The 19,891-nt window shown below is 38.3% G+C and overlaps 1 long non-coding RNA gene across 1 annotated transcript; it reads left to right on the forward strand.

Annotated features, from left to right (window-relative positions):
• The first annotated feature begins 306 nt into the window (after positions 1-306).
• Positions 307-19,306, forward strand: LOC125340717. The gene is made up of 3 exons (XR_007208813.1): positions 307-317; positions 10,345-10,354; positions 19,192-19,306. It is a non-coding gene; the product is annotated as an uncharacterized LOC125340717 (long non-coding RNA).
• The last annotated feature ends 585 nt before the right edge of the window (positions 19,307-19,891 follow it).

The raw sequence follows: 19,891 nt of genomic DNA on the forward strand, positions 1-19,891 counted from the left end.
GCTTGCCAGGCAGGCGATCTACTTCTGGGCAGTACTTCTAGCCCTTTATGGTCATATTTTGTTTGACCTGAAAAGCACTTAACAACCCTTTTTTAATAAAAATCCCTTTTAAAACAAACCACTAAGGATGGGTGCCCTGGCCTGTCATTCCTGAATGACATCTTCTGGATTTGGTTTATGCTTGTAAGGGGCTGAAATTGTCAGCTTCTGTTGTCTGCCCGTCTGGCCCATGGGTGCTTTAAGTTTTGGGTTGTTTTTTTTTTACCGTAAGATCCAGATTCCCAGATTTTTTTCCCCCAGGGCTTGATAAATAATCAGTTTTCCAGACTTTTCACTTGGATATTCTCATTTGGTAGTACTATGAATTGAAGGTGTGTTCCCCACACCCTAAATTTATATTTAAGGTTTTAATCCTAGCACCTCCAAACACCACCTTATTTACAAATGGAGTTATTGAAGTAATCAAATTAAATTCTAAGATATGGAAACAAGAGGTTCCTACTAGGTTCTGTATATAGTTTTGGGTTTTTTCATTTCTCTTGGTTTTCTGCTCCTTGTGTCTTGTATATAAGATTATTCGATCTGGGGAAGGGAAAGAGAATCATAGAAACAGCAGGAAAAGAGATGTAGTAATGCAAGAGTGATACTTAGCACTGTTGGATATAAACCTTTCAGCTTGGGGAAGAGGGGAGGCAGAGGGGTAAGCAGGAAAAAATGAGGGAGGGGGTAACTGTTTAAAAAAATGTATTAGTTGCCTTACGTATGTACTGTAAACCCCATGCTCATCACCTTTCAATAAAAATGTAAAAACGAAAGTCACGGGAGAGGCCTAGGATGGATCTTTCCCTCACAATTCACAGAAGGAACTAGGCCCTGGTGGTTCACGCCTGTGATCCTACTTAATCAGGAGGCTGAGCTCTCAGGATCACAGTTTGAAGCCAGTCCAAATAGAAAAATCCCCACGAGACTCGTTTCTACAATTAACCACTCAAAACCCACAAGTGGACCTGTGGCTCTAAGTGGTAGAGCCACTAGCCTTGTGCAAAAGAGCTCAGGGACAGAGCCCAGGCCTTGAATTCAGGCCTCACAACCAGCCCCCTTCCCCCAACAACAACAAGAAAAAAAAAATCATAGAACTAATCCACTCTGAATTAATCCACCTTTAGTTTGGACTTGTGGTCTCCAGAGAGAGCTGTGAGACAATCAATTGCTATTATTTAAGCTAGCTATTTAGAGCAGTTCATTATGGCAGCTTAAGAAAACTAATTGAGTGTGTTTAGTACCAAATCTGGAAATTTGTACTTTTTGTAACCACAGCAACCAATATGGCTGTGCAACAGTAATGACCTACACGATGGTAGAACTGTATTGAAAACAGAAATGCCTGTGTCCTGGCTTCTAAGAATCTGACCTAATTCACCTTGGGTGAGACCTCAACATCAATATTTTTTATGTACCCTCCGGTGATTCTTTGACCACAGGCAGCCATGGTCAGAAACTACCAGTTGAGGAATACAAGATATCAGTTAACATTTTACATTTCTTAGTTGTCTCACCTCTAAATAATTTTAGTAGCTACCACTCATGGAGCTTTAACAAAGTATTGAAGGCCACATAGGCTCCTAAGTAGCTGTCTCTATATATGAGTGTTTCTCTCCATTTTGAAATTTAGCCTTCCAATAAAAAAGGGGATAAGCCAAAAGATTCCTATACATGTATTTAGCTAAAAAACACTTTAACATCAAGATTCTTTAAAATGTTTTATTGATGTCTCTGTCAATAGAAACTGTGTCCAGAATGTCTTAACTATAAGTGATAAAATACATTATTTATTGTTCATTTTCAAGCATTAGCAATTCACTAAAATCTATTTCAGAGATAAGGAAAAGTAAAAGCATATTATAGCAAATGAACCAGAGATGAGGCAATACTAGGTTGAAGCTCCTGAGATTTATTCTTTCCAACATGCTTAGTTAGATGTAATGGTTTCAGTACCATTTCTCTTAGTGGGGCCTGAGGTTGTTCTCTGCCATATACAGAAATTTTACCAAAGCCATTTGTTTAAAAAAGTTTTCATTAAGGGGCTGGGAATATGGCCTAGTGGTAAACTGCTCACCTCCTATACATGAAGCCCTGGGTTCAACTCCTCAACACCACATATACAGAAAAAGCCAGAAGTGGCGCTGTGGCTCAAGTAGTAGAGTGCTAGCCTTGAGCAAAAAGAAGTCAGAGACTGTGCTCAGGCCCGGAGTTCAAGCCCCAGGACTGGCAAAAAAAAAAAAAAAAAAAAAAAAGAACAAAACAAAAAGTTTTCTTTTTTTTTTTTGGCCAGTCCTGGGCCTTGAACTCAGGGCCTGAGCACTGTCCCTGGCTTCTTCCCGCTCAAGGCTAGCACTCTGCCACTTGAGCCACAGCGCCGCTTCTGGCCGTTTTCTGTATATGTGGTGCTGGGGAATCGAACCCAGGGCCTCGTGTATCCGAGGCAGGCACTCTTGCCACTAGGCTATATCCCCAGCCCCAAAAAGTTTTCATTAAAACTTAATTATATCTTTCTTCAGTTTCTTGCCACTCAGTTTCCAAAAGAACCATGATATATCTTTGATAGTTTATTCATCCTGCCTCATATTTATTGTATGCCAGACACTCAGGTTCTGAGACGCAACAAGGAAATCAACTGTTAAGTAAAGGCCCTAATTTTGAGGAATTGTAGAAAAAATAAAAATGAGATACCAAAAACTAGGAGGGGACACTTTAGGTAGGGTAGTTAGGGACAAGCTCTTCCAGCAGGGGATATTGAAAATAAAAACTGAAAATTCAAAGAAGCTGAGAACCAAGCCGCATGCCTATAATTCTAGCTACTCAGGAGGCTGAGACCCAAAGGATCAGTTCAAAGTCAGCCTAGGCAGGAAAGTCTGTGAGAGTCCATTTCCAAAACTATCTAGCAAAAAAAAAAAAAAAAAAAAAAAAAAGCTACGCAGGAGGCATGACTCAAGGTGTAGAGTATGAACTGAACAATACACTAAGCAATGCTAGGAAGCTGGTTATGGTGTTTCATACCTGTGATTTTAGCACTGGGAAGGCTGTTTCAGAATCTCAAGGGCTGGAGATGTAGCTCAACAGTAGACTACTTGCCTTGTCTACCTTTAGGCCTATATTTGACCGCCCCCAAACCATGAAAAATATCCCCCCTAACAATATATTTAGCAACCGTGTAAGTATAAAGCTGGATATAATCTAGGACAAATTCATTTTAAATATTATTATTAATCACTTTGTTTTCATTTTTGAGACAAATTAAAGTTAAAACCTTTTGTGGGGGCTAGGATGTAGTTCAATGGCAAAACATTTGCCTAGCAAGTACAATGTCCTAGGTTCAATCCCCAGTACCAAAAAAGAAAAGACAAAAAAAATTACAGTAAAAAAAAAAGTGTCCTGGGCCCTAGGTACCGCACTTACTCTGCCTAATGGGAAGTCCGTCCACTGATTGCCTGTCAGACCAAGTGCTAACTTTCTGTCATGAAATTTCTAGACTCTCACAAGATGACCTCTGACTTCTTTCCACTGTACATCTCTCTGACCTGCTTTTCCCAAAGGATGTTTTTTGTCTGTCACCATTCTTACAGTCGCTTCTTTCCTTTAAACCTCCTTTACAAGAAATCTTTACTGTAATTTGTACCTGTCATACATATGAAGCCCAATTCTATTTCTGGCAAGGGTGGGGTTGAGGGGTAAGAGAAGGAGAGAGTAAGGAGGGAATATGGTAGGGGCAATAGAATATTAAATAGATTAATATAGGTTGGATTCTAACTCAGCCCTGAGCTAAACTTTCCTTAATTCTAATAGGATAATGCATACCATCTCTTACAATTACATGAGCTAAAGAATAAAACAAAATACTTTGGTAAGGTATCTGACAGAGAACCATTCTTTTCCCATTCCCACTCATCTTCCTTCTAATTGTGTAAGCTTTCAATGATTTATTTCCCTGTGGAAATATCTCCTTTCTTCTCCATCCTGCCTCTAGTACTGTCAAAAGAGAGCAGGTAGCATCCTAGCTATGTAACTATCATGATTACAATGCTAATACTACAGTGCTCAGTCTCTTCCATGTTCTGTTCTCTTCCTTCAGGTCCTATCAAATTCTCACATTCATAATCTAAATAATCAGAATGGTGTCATATGCCAAGGACAACGTGTGCCTCATTACTTATGAGTAAGAAGATATCATTGTAATCTTTAAATCATGACATTCCAAACCCAGAAACCCACCCTACTGGCTTTCTCTTAAAATCATTTATAGGAGCAAATTTTGTCAATGTTCAGAAAGAAACAGATGATAGGAAGTAAATAGTTTTTTCAAAAAAACTTGATAAAGGTACTAATTTTCGAGGATGTGGGTAGAGTACAGGCAATCCACAAAGCACAGTATACAGGAATACCACGAAGTGATTGGCAACAATACCATTAGCAACCCAGAAGACTGAGAGGTCATTATATGGAGGATAAGCTAAACACCCATCCACTCACCATCCACCCATAATATTGACCTGTGATTTTAATCCCACAGGAAGGGAGCAGGGGGCTCTTCTTTGCAAAGGTCCCAGGGACTGAATTCAATTAGTAGTCAAAAGACAAGGATATCCATCAATACCCCCCATGTAGGTCAAGCTCTTGGATATACAGCAGAGTAAAGCAGGGTCAATAGAGGATCTGAAGGGAGGAATAAAAAAGTGATTTGTGGTTTTCATCTACAAAGATACAAAAATATATCCTTTAATATACAGAGTTTTCTTACGTTAATACTGGAGATTTGAGCCCAAGGGTCCACACATGCTAGGCAAGCACTCGACCACTGAGCTGCATGCCCAGCCCTCAAAGAGCTTGTTTCACTGCAATTACAGTATTACTCAGACGCTCCATGTTTTATTTATTCTCCTCTTGTTAGATATTTGAGCTGCTTTCCACTATTTGGCTATTCTCAATTGCCATTTCCATGATAATACAGCAAGACATAGGAAATGGGTTAAATAATGGCTTCAACAACTTCCAGAGAAGTAATAGCACCATTTCCAGGGAAAGCACTGCCCTGGTTCACTATTTATGTCCTGAGGCTTAAAAAAAAATAACTTCTATGTTTCAGTGTTGGATCTCTCCCACTAATGACAATTTTTTTATGGGAAGCCTTCAGATGGGACAGCCTAAATGAGTGAATGAAGTTATTTTTAGACTCCGAGCTATGCCATAGCATGACAAACCTACATATAAAGTAAACAAAATTCTCATTTCCCTAAATGGTTTATCCAGGTCCAACAGAAAGACCACAGTAACTGGTAAACAATGGCACACCACACAACATCTCAAAAGGACTAGATCAGGTGACACTGACAGTTTCATACAGTCACCAGCAAACGAAGAGTCTGGTTCCTCTTGAATGATTTCCTAGGTAGATATCAGCCAGCCTAGGCCCCTGCTTTTGATTTAACAGCACTTAAGATGTGCTCCTTGAAATCAAATCACCCAGCTTCAGCTTTAAAGTGATCACTAAATAATGGATGGCAATTTCCCATCTATTATAATGACTCCTTTGCCAACAAGATTTTTGTGCATTCTGCTAAGTGACTCTGCTTTTCATTTTCCTAACACATTTTTCTTCCCTAGGTGTCCTTCAAATATGCCTTGTTTTGGTGGTGAATGACTGTACAATTTGCAGGGATGCTACAGGTAGAATCTTCTTATCTCACTTGATGTTTTTGATAGAATGCTTTTGACCTCCTGTCTCTGATAAGAAAGGCAAGGTCTCCACCAGCAGGTAATTAAGACTTATTACAAGATGTAAGGAAGTGCTAGCAGAGGGTTTCTGCAGGATATGTAACTTCTAGAGTACTGTGTGCCCAGACACCTTCAAATATTCAAAACAGATTGAGGCGTTAAAAAGAGGCCTTTCACAAACATAAAGGGGATCAAAGTAGGGAAAGATAAAGTAAAACTCTCCCTCTTTGCAGATGACAGGATCCTGTATTTAAAGAACCCATGGACTCCACTCCCAAGTTATTCGAGCTAATCTAAAACTTTGGCAAAATACCAGGGCATAAAATTAACTCTCAAAAATCAATGGCTTTCTGTCCACAATGAGAAGAGTGAGGCTGAAAACAGGAAAGAAACTCCTTTTATAATAGACAAAAAAAAAAAAAAAAGAAACCTAGGAATTAAGTGAAAGACCTCAATGATGAAAACTTTAAAAACCTGAAAAGGGAAATTAAAGCAGAACTAAGGAAATAGAAAACCCTCCCATGGGCTGGGAATGAGGCATGCATGAAGCTCTGGGTTTGATTCCTTAGCACCATATACACAGAAAAAGACAGAAGTGGTGCTGTGGCTCAAGAGGTAGAGTGGTAGCCTTGAAAAAAAGAAGCCAGGGACAGTGCTCAGGCTCTGAGACCCAAGCCCTAGCACTGGAAAAAAAAAAAAAGACAGAAAGACAGAAAGAAAGGAAGAAAGGAAGAAAGAAAGAAAGAAAGAAAGAAAGAAAGAAAGAAAGAAAGAAAGAAAGAAAGAAAGAGAGAGCAAAGAAAAAAGAAAAACCTCCCATGCTCCAAGATTGAATTAACATTGGGAAAATGGCAACACTGCCAAAGGCTGTAATACCCATCAATAACTGCATCATTCTTTAATGAAATAGAGGAATCAATCCAAAAGTTCATATGGAGCAATAAAAGACCCTGAATAGCAACAACAACAAAAAATCCTTAGCAGCAAGAACAGTGCTGGATGAATAGCAATACCAAACTTCAAACTCTATTATAATATTATAAGGCGGTAGTAATAAAACAGCTTGGTACTGGCATAAGAACAGGCCTGAGGAAGAACAGAATAGAACCGAAGACCCAGAAATGAACCCACCTAATCTTCGATAAGGGAGCTAAAAAAAAAAAAAAAAAGGATGGAAGAAAGACAGCCTATTCAACAAATGGTCCTGGCAGAATTGGTTAAACACCTGTAGGAAACTAAAGTTAGATTCTAACATATCACCCTGTGCCAGAATCAATTCCAAATGGATCAAAAACCTCAAGATAAAAGCAGATATCCTCAAAACATTACAGGAAGGAATAGGAGAAACACTAAGGGCTCCTTGGCACAGGTAGAAACTTTCCTAATAAAGACTCAGAAATATAACAAATCAAAGAAAGGTTAGACAAATGGGATTGCATGAAACTTCAGAGCTTCTGCATGGCAAAGGCCATAGCCAGCAAGATATATAGAAAGACCACAGATTGGGAGAAGATCTTCACTAGCCGTACAACAGACAGAAGGCCTCATATCTAAAATATCCTTATAACTCAAAAACTTAAATCCCTCAAAAAAATCCTCAAAGAAAAATATACCCATTAATAACTGGGCTAAAACTTAAAGAGAGACTTCTCTGAAGAAGAAATAAGAATGGCCAATAGACACATGAAGAAATATTCAAGATCTCTGGCCATAAAAGAAATGCAAATCAAAACATTGAGATTCACCTCACCCCAGTTAGAATGGCCATTATCAAGAAAACTAATAATAACAGATGCTGACAGGGATGTGGCCCAAAGGGAATGCTAATACACTGTTGGTGAGAGTGTAAACTGGTTCAACCACTCTGGAAAATAGTGTGGATGTTCATTAAAAGACTCAACATAGAGCTCCCCCATGACTAACCCATCCCAATTCTGGACATTTACACAAATGACCACAAACAAGGGCACACTTAAGCTGCCACCACAACCATGTTCACTGCAGAATTATTTACCATAGCTAAGATATGGAACCAACTCAGTTGCCACTCAGTAGATGAATGGATCAAGAAAATGTGAGATATATACACAATGGAAGTCTATGCTTCTATCAGAAAGAATGACCTGGCTCCATTTGTAAGGATATGGAAAGTCTTGGAAAAAATAATTTTAAGTAAAGTAAGCGAGGCCCAAAGAAACAGAGTCCATGCTTTCTTTCACTGTCTAGGATAGTCCTAGCAGAGGATCATAGTAGCTCAATAGCTATGCTATGTACATACAATCATATAAGATGATGCTAATTGAAATGAACTCCAAGATATAGAAACGGAGGATTTTTCATTGTTGTTGTTCACATAATGTACTATGTGAAATTATTTCTTTTTTCCTTTGTTTTTCTTTCCTATAGTTTATGCTATGTTGTCATTGTATTTGATTTTGTTACCCTGTGTATTTTATATAGGTTTATCTGAATTAGGGAAGGGAGGGGAACAACAAAATGGTGAGACAAAGGACAAATGGTGAAACAATGAAACAGTGATACAAGAAAATAAGTTGGAAATAAACTTTACAACTTGGGGGAGAGATGGGGCAGGAAAGTGAGAGAAAATGAGAGTGGGGATGAGAGTGTTCAATAAGAAATATCTTCACTACCTTATGCATGCAACTGCAACCCCTCTCTACATCACCTTCACAATAGAATTAAATTTTAAAAAAGAGGCTTTTGAGCCATTCTGATCCTCTGCTAAGAATATCCTAGACATACTAGTTATTACAAATGAGGAAACACATGCAGCCTATGTTTCTTTGGGTCTGGCTTCACTTAAAATGATTTTTTTCCAAGTCTTTCCAAATCCTTATGAATGGGGTAATGTCATTCTTTCTGAGGGAAATATAGAATTTCATTGTGAATATATACCCGCATTTTCTTGATCCATTCATCTATTGAGGGGCATCTCGATTGATTCCATATTTTAGCTATGGTAAATATTGCTGCAATAAACATTGTGCTGGTAGCTTTAGTCAGGATGGGATTTCTGGGTCATAGGGGATCTCTATGTTTAGTCTTTTAATGAAACTCCATACTGCTATCCAAAGTGGTTGAACCAGTTTACATTCCCACCAACAGTGCAATAGCATTCCCTTTTGGCTGTCAGCATCTGTTATTATTTTTCTTGATTATGGCCATTCTAACTGGGGTGGGATAGAATCTCAATGTTGTTTTGAATTGCATTTCTTTTATGGCCAGAGAACTTGAACATTTCTTCATGTGTTTATTGGTCATTCTTATTTCTTCTTCAGAGAAGTTTCTCTTTAAGTCTTTAGCCCGGTTATTAATGGGTATATTTTTCTTTGAGGATTTGTTTTTGAGGGGTTTAAGTTTTTGAGTTCTAAGTATATTTTAATGACACCTTTTGAAATGAACTCCAAGAAATGAAAACAAGAGATTTTTTAGTGTACTGTTTGTAGTTATTTCTTTTTTTCTCTTTTCCCCCCCTTTGGCTTATTCTCTACTGACACTTTTGAAAATTTCTGTACCTATTGTCTTGTATATAAGTTTATCAATTTTGGAGAATGGCAAAGGAATCACAGAAATGGTGAGATAAAGGGTGAACCAATACAACAGTGATATTCACTATACTCTATGTTGGAAATGAGCATTACAACTTGTGGGGGAGATGAGTGGGGGGGAAATGAGGGAGGGGGTAACATTGTTCAAAATGAAATATACTTGTTACCTTACTTATGTAACTGTAACCTCTCTGTACACCACCTTTACAATATTTTTAAGAGGTCTTTGAGCTGTGGATGTGGATTAGTGGGAGAATAGTTGCCCAGCATGTACAAGGATTCCTAGCACTGCGAAAAGTCTAATTCATTAAATAAATACCATGCCATTACTTTCACAACTTGAGCCACAGACATTGATATAAACATTTTAACTTATTTTTAATATGAAATTCAAGTGCTATGTTCATCTCTTAATTACCACAGATGTCACATGTCACAAAATAATTGTCTACCTAGTGGTAGTGGGATATATGCCAGTTATTTCCCATGAGGATTACATTTCAATTTCTGTAAATATTTATCAGTGAAAAGTAACATACATGGTAAAGTATATATACAATTTGAGAGTGTAGCTCAGTATAACATATACACACATATACATGCATATACATATATACACATATATACATATATAGTGTATTTTTTTTTTTTTTGGCCAGTCCTGGGCCTTGGACTCAGGGCCTGAGCACTGTCCCTGGCTTCTTTTTTCTCAAGGCTAGCACTCTGCCATTTGAGCCACAGAGCCACTTCTGGCCATTTTCTGTATATGTGGTGCTGGGGAATTGAACCCAGGGCCTCATGTATATGAGGCAGGCACTCTTGCCACTAGGCCATATCCCCAGCCCCTATATAGTGTATTTTTGTGTATCTGTATATCTATAACCTGAGAATCATGGTTCAAAGCCAGCCTAGGTAGAAAAGTCTTTGAGACTCTTATATTTAATTTACTAGAAAAAAGCTGGAAACAGAGGTGTGACTCGAATAGTAGAGTACTAGCCATGAGTAGAAAAAACTGAGTGAGAGTTCAGGATCCTGAGTTCAAGTTCAAATACATATGTCCGCATGTGCACACACAAATGAACATACACACAAGGAACCACACCCATACTATATTACATTTTTAATGCTATATATCAAACCTATACCCTTCTCACACTTAGCAAGCATTCTATCACTGAGTTATATCCTCAATCCATGTCCAGTTGTTAGTTCATAATTATATTTTGATATTCATGTCATCATACATAAGTTTCTTTCTTTTTAGTGAATATTTGATAAATAGCACTCAAGATATAAAACACATCATATCCTCTTAAAATACATTTTCCTCTTCCATGTACATTTCCAAAGGCAGAGTTCTGAAAGTGTCTTTTCTTCTCTATTATAGCAACACCTAGTGGCTTTTAAGCCAGCTACAAGTCTGGGTATATGCATTCAAAGCTCAAACCCTGACTTTCAGTCTGGAGAGACTTCACATAGCATCTTCATGTCCATTAGAACCACATAACAGTGTCTGGACTCCACCTCAAGCCATTTCAATCAGAATTTGGAGAGTGGACCCAGATTTGGTAGGTTATAAAAGCTGCACAGGTGATTTTTAACATGCAGCCAAGTGAAAAATCTAGAAGAGCAGTTTTTCACCTTCTATAGAGCACCAGAATCACCAGCAATGCTGGGTCCCCACTCCATAGTGAGGGGTCTTGAACAAACCCCCAAATTTCCATGTTTAACAAGTTCCCAGAGGTGCTGATGTAGCCATTCTGGGAACCATATCATGAGAAACACTAATGGAAAAACTGATGTCACACAGCTGAAGTAATCTGTAGGTCAGAAAGAATTCGAACAGAGACTCCACACTTTCATCAGATTTAACAAGGGTTATGGCTGAATGTTGTGTCATCTGAAGCTTTGTGGACACCATGCCCCCCCCCCCAAGCCCCAATGGTTTTAAGGGATTGGAGAGGTTATGCTCCCACAAACCTTCATAACTTGCAATACCTTGGCCACTGGAGGTTGTGGAAACAGATCATGTACACTTAGGATGAGAGATGTGGGAGCAGTGGCCCTGGTGTTCCTTCTGGCATCCTGAATGCTAATTAATGCTGAGGAAGGGGTGTCCCTGTCTTATGGTACCCCTCTATCTCCTTCAGCCACCTCACAGAGACTGAGCTGAACCTGGCACATGTAGACAGGGGCAATATGAAAGTCAACAGGTTATCTCTCTGTTCCCCAAGTCTTGAAAATGAGTTATCACAATGGGAATGAGTTATTGCATTATGTGGCTTCTTTTGTCCACTCTACCCAGCACCAGTCCATTCCACACTCCTTACTCTTCCCATACTGTAAGGTCAGCTGATGTATTTTCTGCCATGAGGGCCTCACTAGAAAGCAAGCAGATGTTAGCACTATGCTTTTGGTCCTCCAGAACCATGAGTTAGAATAAATCAATTTCTTTCAATTATTCTATCTGCAGTTTATTTGTTTTGGTGGTACTATGGCTGGAAACTGGGATCTACCCATGTCAAGCATTTGCTTTACCATTGAGCTACATGGGCACTTGGCTGTTGCCTTAGCAACAGAAAATGGACCACAGTGCAGTATAATCTTATTTTTAATTTATAGCCTAAAAATTGTTTCTCACTGCAAAGGAAGTGATTTGCATCATTATGATTTACACTATCTTTCTCTATGGCACCTAAGTCTCACATTTACCTCTTACGGTAGGATTTTCCCATAGGTTAGCCTTGACCCTGACAGCTGTATCCCACAATTGACACTGTGACAGCCTTGTGCCTAAGGGACTGTGAAGCAACAGCTGTCAAGCTGGGCATGAGTCCATTCTCCCAGCTGTGGCATAGGACACAATACACTGACAGCTTGAATGCTGGACTTGGATGCCAACTCAGCCATTGGAGCTGCAGAGCCTATAACAGGGCCTTGCCTTGGTGGTGTCCCAAAGGGCATCAACACACAGCATAGGGGAAAGCCTTGCTAAAGGGCAGGGAAATTTATATTTTAAATTCATGTCACAGGTGATTATACTGGACATTTAATGAGTCATCATTATCCCTTTAGTTGCTGCGTTGAAGAGTTGTGTGTGGTGTTTTTTGTTTGTTTGTTTGTTTGTTTTTTGTCCCTGGCTTCTTTTTGCTCAAGGATAGCACTCTGCCACTTGAGCCATAGTGCCACTTCTGGCCGTTTTCTGTATATGTGGTGCTGGGGAATTGAACCAAGGGCTTCATATATACGAGGCAAGCACTCTTGCCACTAGGCCATATTCTCAGCCCCTAAAGCTGCTTTTTTAATTGTCAAAGAATGTGGCTCACCATCCTTCCCCATAGTCATGCTGGTGATACCCAAAAGGGAAGAGAAAAATTCTTAAAATTATATGCTACCTTATCTATTGAGGCAATGATATCATGCACATATTATATTACATGATATGTACTTCAATTTTGATAACTGTATTTGAAACTTAAAAATCTCCTTAATAAACCAAACCTGTACATGTAACCAGCTGTGGCAATACACATCAGGAAGCTGAAGAAGGAGAGGATCACAAGCTAAAGACAAGCCTTGAGCTATTTATTTCTGTTGCAAAGCAAATAAGCCAAGAATGATGGCTCATGCCTGTAATCCCAGTTACTCAGAAGGTAGAGATTAGGAGGTCACAGTTCAAGGCCAGCCTAGGGCAAAAAGTGAGACTTTATCACAACTGAAAAATCTGGGAATAGTGATGGGCACCTTTAATCAAAGTTAAAAAGACAAATAGGTAGGAGAAGAGTGGTCTAAGGCCTGATCTGGGGCACAAAGGCACAGAGTCTATTTTTTAAAAACAACAAAAAACAAACAACCAAACAACAACAACAAAATCAAAGTAAAAATGGACTGGGAGTGTGGTTCAGATCATAGCCCATAGTTCAAACTCTAGTAACAGACTCCAAATCTACAAATGATGGTGGATCTACATTTTTCATGCAGCATGTTGCAAGAAGGGATAGATGGTGCTGTCAGGTTTCAGAACACCAATCCTCCACCAGTATTACTCATAGGAATATTGCAACATGTGGAGGATCTTTTAAAATTGGTATATAGCAAGCCTCAGACTGGTAGAAAATATTTTCAAGTCCTATCTGATAAGGCACTTATATCTAAATTGTACATAAATAAATCCTGTAATAGTAATAAAAAAGAAACAGTCCAATTCCTTAAATGGGTAATATAATCTGAATACACATTTCAGATCCATGATTAACTGGTAGACACAAGAAAATGAGCAGAGTCATTAGAACATGCAACATAGAACATCAGTGAGGTGCTGCGCATGTCTAGCATGGTAATAATCAAGATGGACCAGTGGCAACCATCGTTGAGACTATAGAAGCTCCTCCTGGGGGACTTTACACATAATGGATTGTAAAATGGTACAGCAACTTTGGAAACTAGTCTTGTGGTTTCTTAAAAAGTAAACAAATTTATTATATCAAGTAGTCTCCCTTTTTGGAGTACGTATCAAGAAAAATTAAAATGTGTCCAGAAAAAGACTTGGTGAACAAATGTTCACACTGCTACTTTCATAATAGCTCAAAGAGGAAAAAAACACCAAAATATGAATAGGCGAACAAAACAACTGGCACATTATAAAAGAAACTACCTTAAATGTAGGTTAAATGAAAGCATCCAGACTCAAAGGTAACATGCTTTAGATGAAAATTTTGTGGTTTTTTATAGACTCAGAAAGTAGATTTGTTGCTTGAGGCAAAGATTTGGGAATGAGGAGTGAATATAAGCAGGCATGATGGAACTTTGTGAGGGGAGGTTTTAAAACTCGACTGTGGTGATAATTGCCTACCACTGTAAGTCTACCAAGTTCCTACATGACACACTTACATGGGTGGGTTCTATGTTAGGTAAATTATGCCTCAATAAACCATTTCAAAACTATGGAGACAATTATCACTACATTACAGGAAAAGCTTTTATAGCAACTTACAGATTGCATAGCACAACAAAGACTTATATTCTCCATCAGTGGTTCCCAACTGTTCCCAGACCAAGAATCCCTTTCTAGCAGGAAAAACAGTCTTGCAACAGTTGAACTGTACCTTAAGTATACATTGAGGAAATACATAATTTCAGGAACACTGTGAACTTAGTAAAATAATGTTTACTTGACTTTACATTTAACTAGCCACAATCACCATGTATAAAAATACCAGACATGTAAGACACAGACTCTGAACAATGCCAAGTACATGTGTGGAGAGAGGTGAGGTCACTCAAGGGACAAAACCTTGAGTTTTAACTTGCCTCAAAAAAAAAAAGTTTTATTGCTCCCTTAATGCAGTATTGAACAAAGGAAAGCAACCTTTCTACCTTCCCCTCTATGATAGGCTTAGTCATCTGTGCAGTCAGCTTGCAACTGGGAAAAACATGATTCAGGACCAAGGCATAGCCCAGTGTTTAAGCAAACGATTCCTTGACAAGGTCACAGAGAAAGAGGAAACTTTATGACTGGAGAAAGATTTGAAGGTTGACTGCCCAGATGCTTGTTCAAACATACTGTGGAGCTGCTTTGTGGATTCCTGTTCTGTCTCTGGTCTTGCCCCTAGGGTCAATTGGATGTCTCACCATATCTGTAATGGAATGCTCATGACGCTGCAGGGACAGGCTGCCCCTTCCTCTAGGATTTTCATTTCCTGTGGGATATCCTCTCAAGTTCATACAGTAGCTTAAGTATTTCCAGCAGTCTGAACAGAGGACTTCCCATACATCCATCAATCCCTTAGGAGGATCTGAAAGGTACCATTTCCATTGCCAAGAAATAAATTAAAAAATCCTCTCCTAATTAATTATAAGGAACACAGAGTCAGTCTAGTTTTTGTTATTGTCCACTGGCAGCGCATCACCCTGCATCTGCCTGTCAGCTGCTGGCAGCCACAGTGTTGTGAAGGCAAGAAATGGAAGAAACTTATTTTTAAAAAGCTTGTCATTGTTCTGTTATACTTCCAAGTTCTACATTAGAGGGCTGGAGGTACGGCTCAAGTGGAGAAGCACCATATAGTATGTTTGGTATGTTTTTCAGGTAAAGAATAATGAATACAGTAGTGTCTCTGTGCTTCAGATTTTGGGAACTCATTGTACTGTATTACAGTTCCTCCCCCCCCCCCCCCATAACAATTGGACCTTTTGTTTACTACTTTACCAGAAAACATATATGGCTATACAAATAACAGTTGAAAATTCTTTTTATGTTTCCTGACTTTGCAGGAATATCCTCTACTAGGGAACATCACAGCTGACTTGCAGTAAATCAGTTTTCCCAACCTTAAGTGGTGCAGGCAATTCCCACAGGGCCAATTCCTTTCTTAGATCATTAGGGTTATTCTTCTCATGTTACCATGATTTTCCTTAATAAAGGCTAAAATAAAAAAGGGGTAGACTAAAAAATTAAAGAAAACACAATCTACAAAGAAATTTGTGACTAAGCAAAGAAGGGAACTAAATAAGATCATAACCAATTAGCCAAAACATTTAATAGGCAAATTAATAATTTAAATAAAAAATAGTATAGTAGACTGCTTTTCTAATTCATTTTGTGTTTTTTATTTATCACTATTTAAAAACTGCTGTCAGAAATACTTTTTCTAAAGCTTACTGGTACACTCATTTGTGTAAGTGGTATTAGTGGAGAGTCCACATCTCACAAATATTAAAAATAGCCCCTAGCAGGCTTGACACATCCTATTTAAGTGTTCCCATTGGAAGGCTTCACTTCCTCTTTGCGTGTAACAGGAATTCTGTATCAGGTCCGCAGGGCAAGAGTTCACAGTTGACCTGCATCTCACACTCACAAAACCTGAGTGTCACCTGAAATAAAATGTCTAAACCAAAATTTAACAAGTAATATTTCCCATGTGGAATATTAAAACAAAAACAAAAACAACCTGAACTCATATTGAGGTCATCAGATGCTAGGAAAGTAGTGAGCCAGGAAGGAAGAGAAAGGTTAACCCAAGAATACTAAGTTATAGTTAGATATTACAAGGTGAGGGGCTTATAGATAATGCTAAAAACTGTGTATACCAGAAAACTAGAAGGGTTTGAATGCTCTTATTATAAAGATACAGCAAACATTTAAGGAGACATTTAACTGGATTGAAACATTACAAAAATGTACATTTATCAAAAGGCATGGAATTTCAAAAATATGTAGATTTTTAAAAGTTTTTATTAACCAGTTAAAATTCGTTACTTAAATTTCAAACATTTAAAAGAACCAGCGTCCCAGAGGCTGGGGTAGGAGGGCCTGGAGTTCTACCCTGGAATGCATGAACAGATCTCCCTCTCTCTCTCAAAAAAAAAAAATATATACATTAAAAAAAAATTGAATAAAGCATCTCTCTATATGCCAGGAGTTTTCTTTGCATTTATTCCTACAGTAACTTCCCACAACAGTTACCAGAGTCCTTATTTGACCAACTGGGCACAGACCAAGTAACTCCACAAAGGCTAAGGAAATTCTCAGGCTAGTCACAGACAGTAAGAGGCAGTAGTGGGGCATGGACATCTTTTTGATTGTCTCTGCGCCAGTCATTTCACCACCTGCTCTTGCTCCAGGCAACATCTGAGGAACAGATTTGACAAACAGATATTGTATTTTAATTGAAGTAAAGTTGACAGCTGACCTGCTTTCCACACCCACAAAATCTCAAGAGAGCTTGTAATAAAATGTAAACCAAAAGCCATACTTGACCTAAACAAATATAATATTGTATAGTAATATACTTTCCTACATGGATATATTTTTTAAAATGGAGCCTGAATTGCTGAATTCATTACAAGTATTCTGTCACTTTTTTATGACGAGAAGTTTTCAGTAAACTTTTCACACATACAAAGTGAACTCATGGAAGTTGAGATAACCAGATGCTCAGAAGAATGGGATGGTGGGAGAAGAGAGAATGACGAAAGGGTGGTCAAAGTGTTAAATTTTATAATTCTGTACCGGTTATGTATCTGAACTAAGAAGCAGGTGTTTCCAGAATTCTAGAAGCCTCCCTCAGGTCTTTTCTTGTCTGTTTCAAATCTCTAAAAGGAGTCACTATTCTGACATCTGTCATCATGTTACTTAGAACTATTGTTGACCTTGAGTTTCACATAATGGATTCATAAAGTGTGTCATTTCTTATGTCTGGATTCTTTCAGTTGTAGTGTCTGTGAAGTCACCCGAGAAAAAAATGTTACATTTGAAAATGCTGACTACAACTTAACGTTGAGTTAGAAGACATTTGAGAAAAAAAAATTTAACATAAAATTGATTTTGAAATATTAGTTCACACATTTTATATTAAAATTTTAATTTATGCACTCAATGTTGCTATACATCACAATCTTACAAGTTAGGTTTGAATGTAATACTGTCATTCAATCAGCCAATGTCTGAACACCTAGGGTACTATTTCTTTTCCTTTGTTTTAGTTTTTTGAGACAGTCTCCTATGTTGACCCGTCTGGCTTGGGACTCCTGGATCAACCAATCCCCCATCTTAGTTTCTTTAGACAGACATGCACTATACTAGCTGTTGTTTTTGTTTGTATTTCCATAATGAGGTTATTCAAAACTTCACTGGAGCTGGATGTTAGTGGCTCACACCTATAATTCTAGATACTCAGGAAGCTGTGATCTGAGGATCTTGGTTCAAAGCCAGCATAGACAACTACAAGTAAGTCTTATGTTCAATAAACCAGCAAAACAGTGGAAGTGGAGGCATGACTCTAGTGGTAGAGCACCAGCCTTGACCAAAAAAGTTTAGAGATAGGGTAAGGCCCTGAGTTCAAGCTCCAGTACTGGCAGAAAAATAAATAAGATCTCATCAGTACCAACAAAATGGTAGTAAAAATGATTTCTTCTGTGAAATACATTACTTTTTTGATGATTTTTAGGATTATTACCATATGATCCATTTTTTATTGCTCTAACACCTGAGGGCTGAGATGTGGTTCCGCAGTAGCGAGAATGCTTGTGTAGGATGCACCAGGTCCTGGGTTCCATTCACACTTCCACAACAAAGTACCATGAGGTAGTTTTTTGAAACAATAAGTTTATGAGGCTTATAGTTCCAAGCACGACACTGGCACCATGATTTCTGGTGAGGGCAGAAAACATAACAGCTGGTATCACATGGCAGGAGAGTAAGGAAGAGAGGCCCCCAGGTTAATGCATGCACAAGTCAGGAGATGGCAAAGGGAACCAGACATATGTTATAGCCACTCCATCCCATGAGGATTCATCCACACTCAAGAAAAATAAGTATCATGAGAAAGACATGAATCCTTCTGAAATGCCCACTTTCCAACATACCTTGGCAAACACATCTCAATGTGAGCTTTGGTGGGGACAAACTACATCTAAACCATAGTATATAAGAAGGTGAGATGCAACCTTCTGTGTAAATTTGTAACACATTTTTGAAGTCTGGTTTTTTAATTCCTTCAAAAGTCTTAAGTATGAAGTTGGGGGGAATACAATTTTTTCTCATATGCATAATGGCTGATAGAATGTGGGACACAACTGTAGCACAGAGCTGAGTAAATAATCTCTATGTATTTCTTCAAAGCCATAGGTTGGTCAACATTGTGTAAAGTGGTCCTGAAACATTCAGCTGCTAAATATGAACAAAACGAGTAATGACACTTGACAGATACCATAATTATAGCAAGATATGTTTTAATGTTTCAAAAATGCAAGAGCAATCATTCAGTACAGAAGTATTATAAGGCATAAAAATATATTTTTCTGTTTACCTTTAGAAATCTTTGAGATGTGATAGGGTAATAACATAGTACAATAGTTAAAAAGCAGACTATAAACAGTGTGATTCTAAATCCTAGTATTGTCACTTATTAGCTTATGACTTGATCTAATTAATCTTTCTATGCTTTGATTCTCATTAGGCTGATATAGGATTAAATGTGCTTACATTAATGCATGCAAAATGCTTGAGAGTACTACACTTGATAGTATCATCATTTCTGTGTAGTGAGTTTTTCTGAATTCTTCTGCAGAATGAAATCACACAACTAAACTGGTAAATCTTCATGGCCAATTAATAACTTTTAATGTGTTAATTATCTAGTTGCCACAGCACATAAAAAGTTCTATAGGAACAGAGGTTACCAAACGTGCTGGAATTTTCGGCTGGAATGCATCTGGCTGCAAGTAACAGGCGTGTTGATGGGCAGCAGTGGCTTTTATTTATGTAATGAGAACTGGAGGGGTAGCTGGGCCCATAGTTCATTAGGTTAACAGCTTCACAAGGTCAAGGCTTTGGATTACTGTCTCTGAAGATTATTTAAATTTCCCATTTTTCCTGTAAGTCCTAGACATCATGTCTTCTCAGAACCATATCAGGCAGGAAGAGCCTGGCAGGGGAAAAAAAAATGCTTTCTTTTTTTTGCTGGTGAGCTAATTCTTTCCCCGAACCCTCCAGTGAGTCTGCTCATATGGCTGGCTACCACTAGTTGCAAGCCTGGCTGAGAAGGGTAAACTGT

Source organism: Perognathus longimembris, chromosome 1 (genome assembly GCF_023159225.1).
Source record: "Perognathus longimembris pacificus isolate PPM17 chromosome 1, ASM2315922v1, whole genome shotgun sequence".
Lineage (NCBI taxonomy): Eukaryota > Metazoa > Chordata > Mammalia > Rodentia > Heteromyidae > Perognathus > Perognathus longimembris.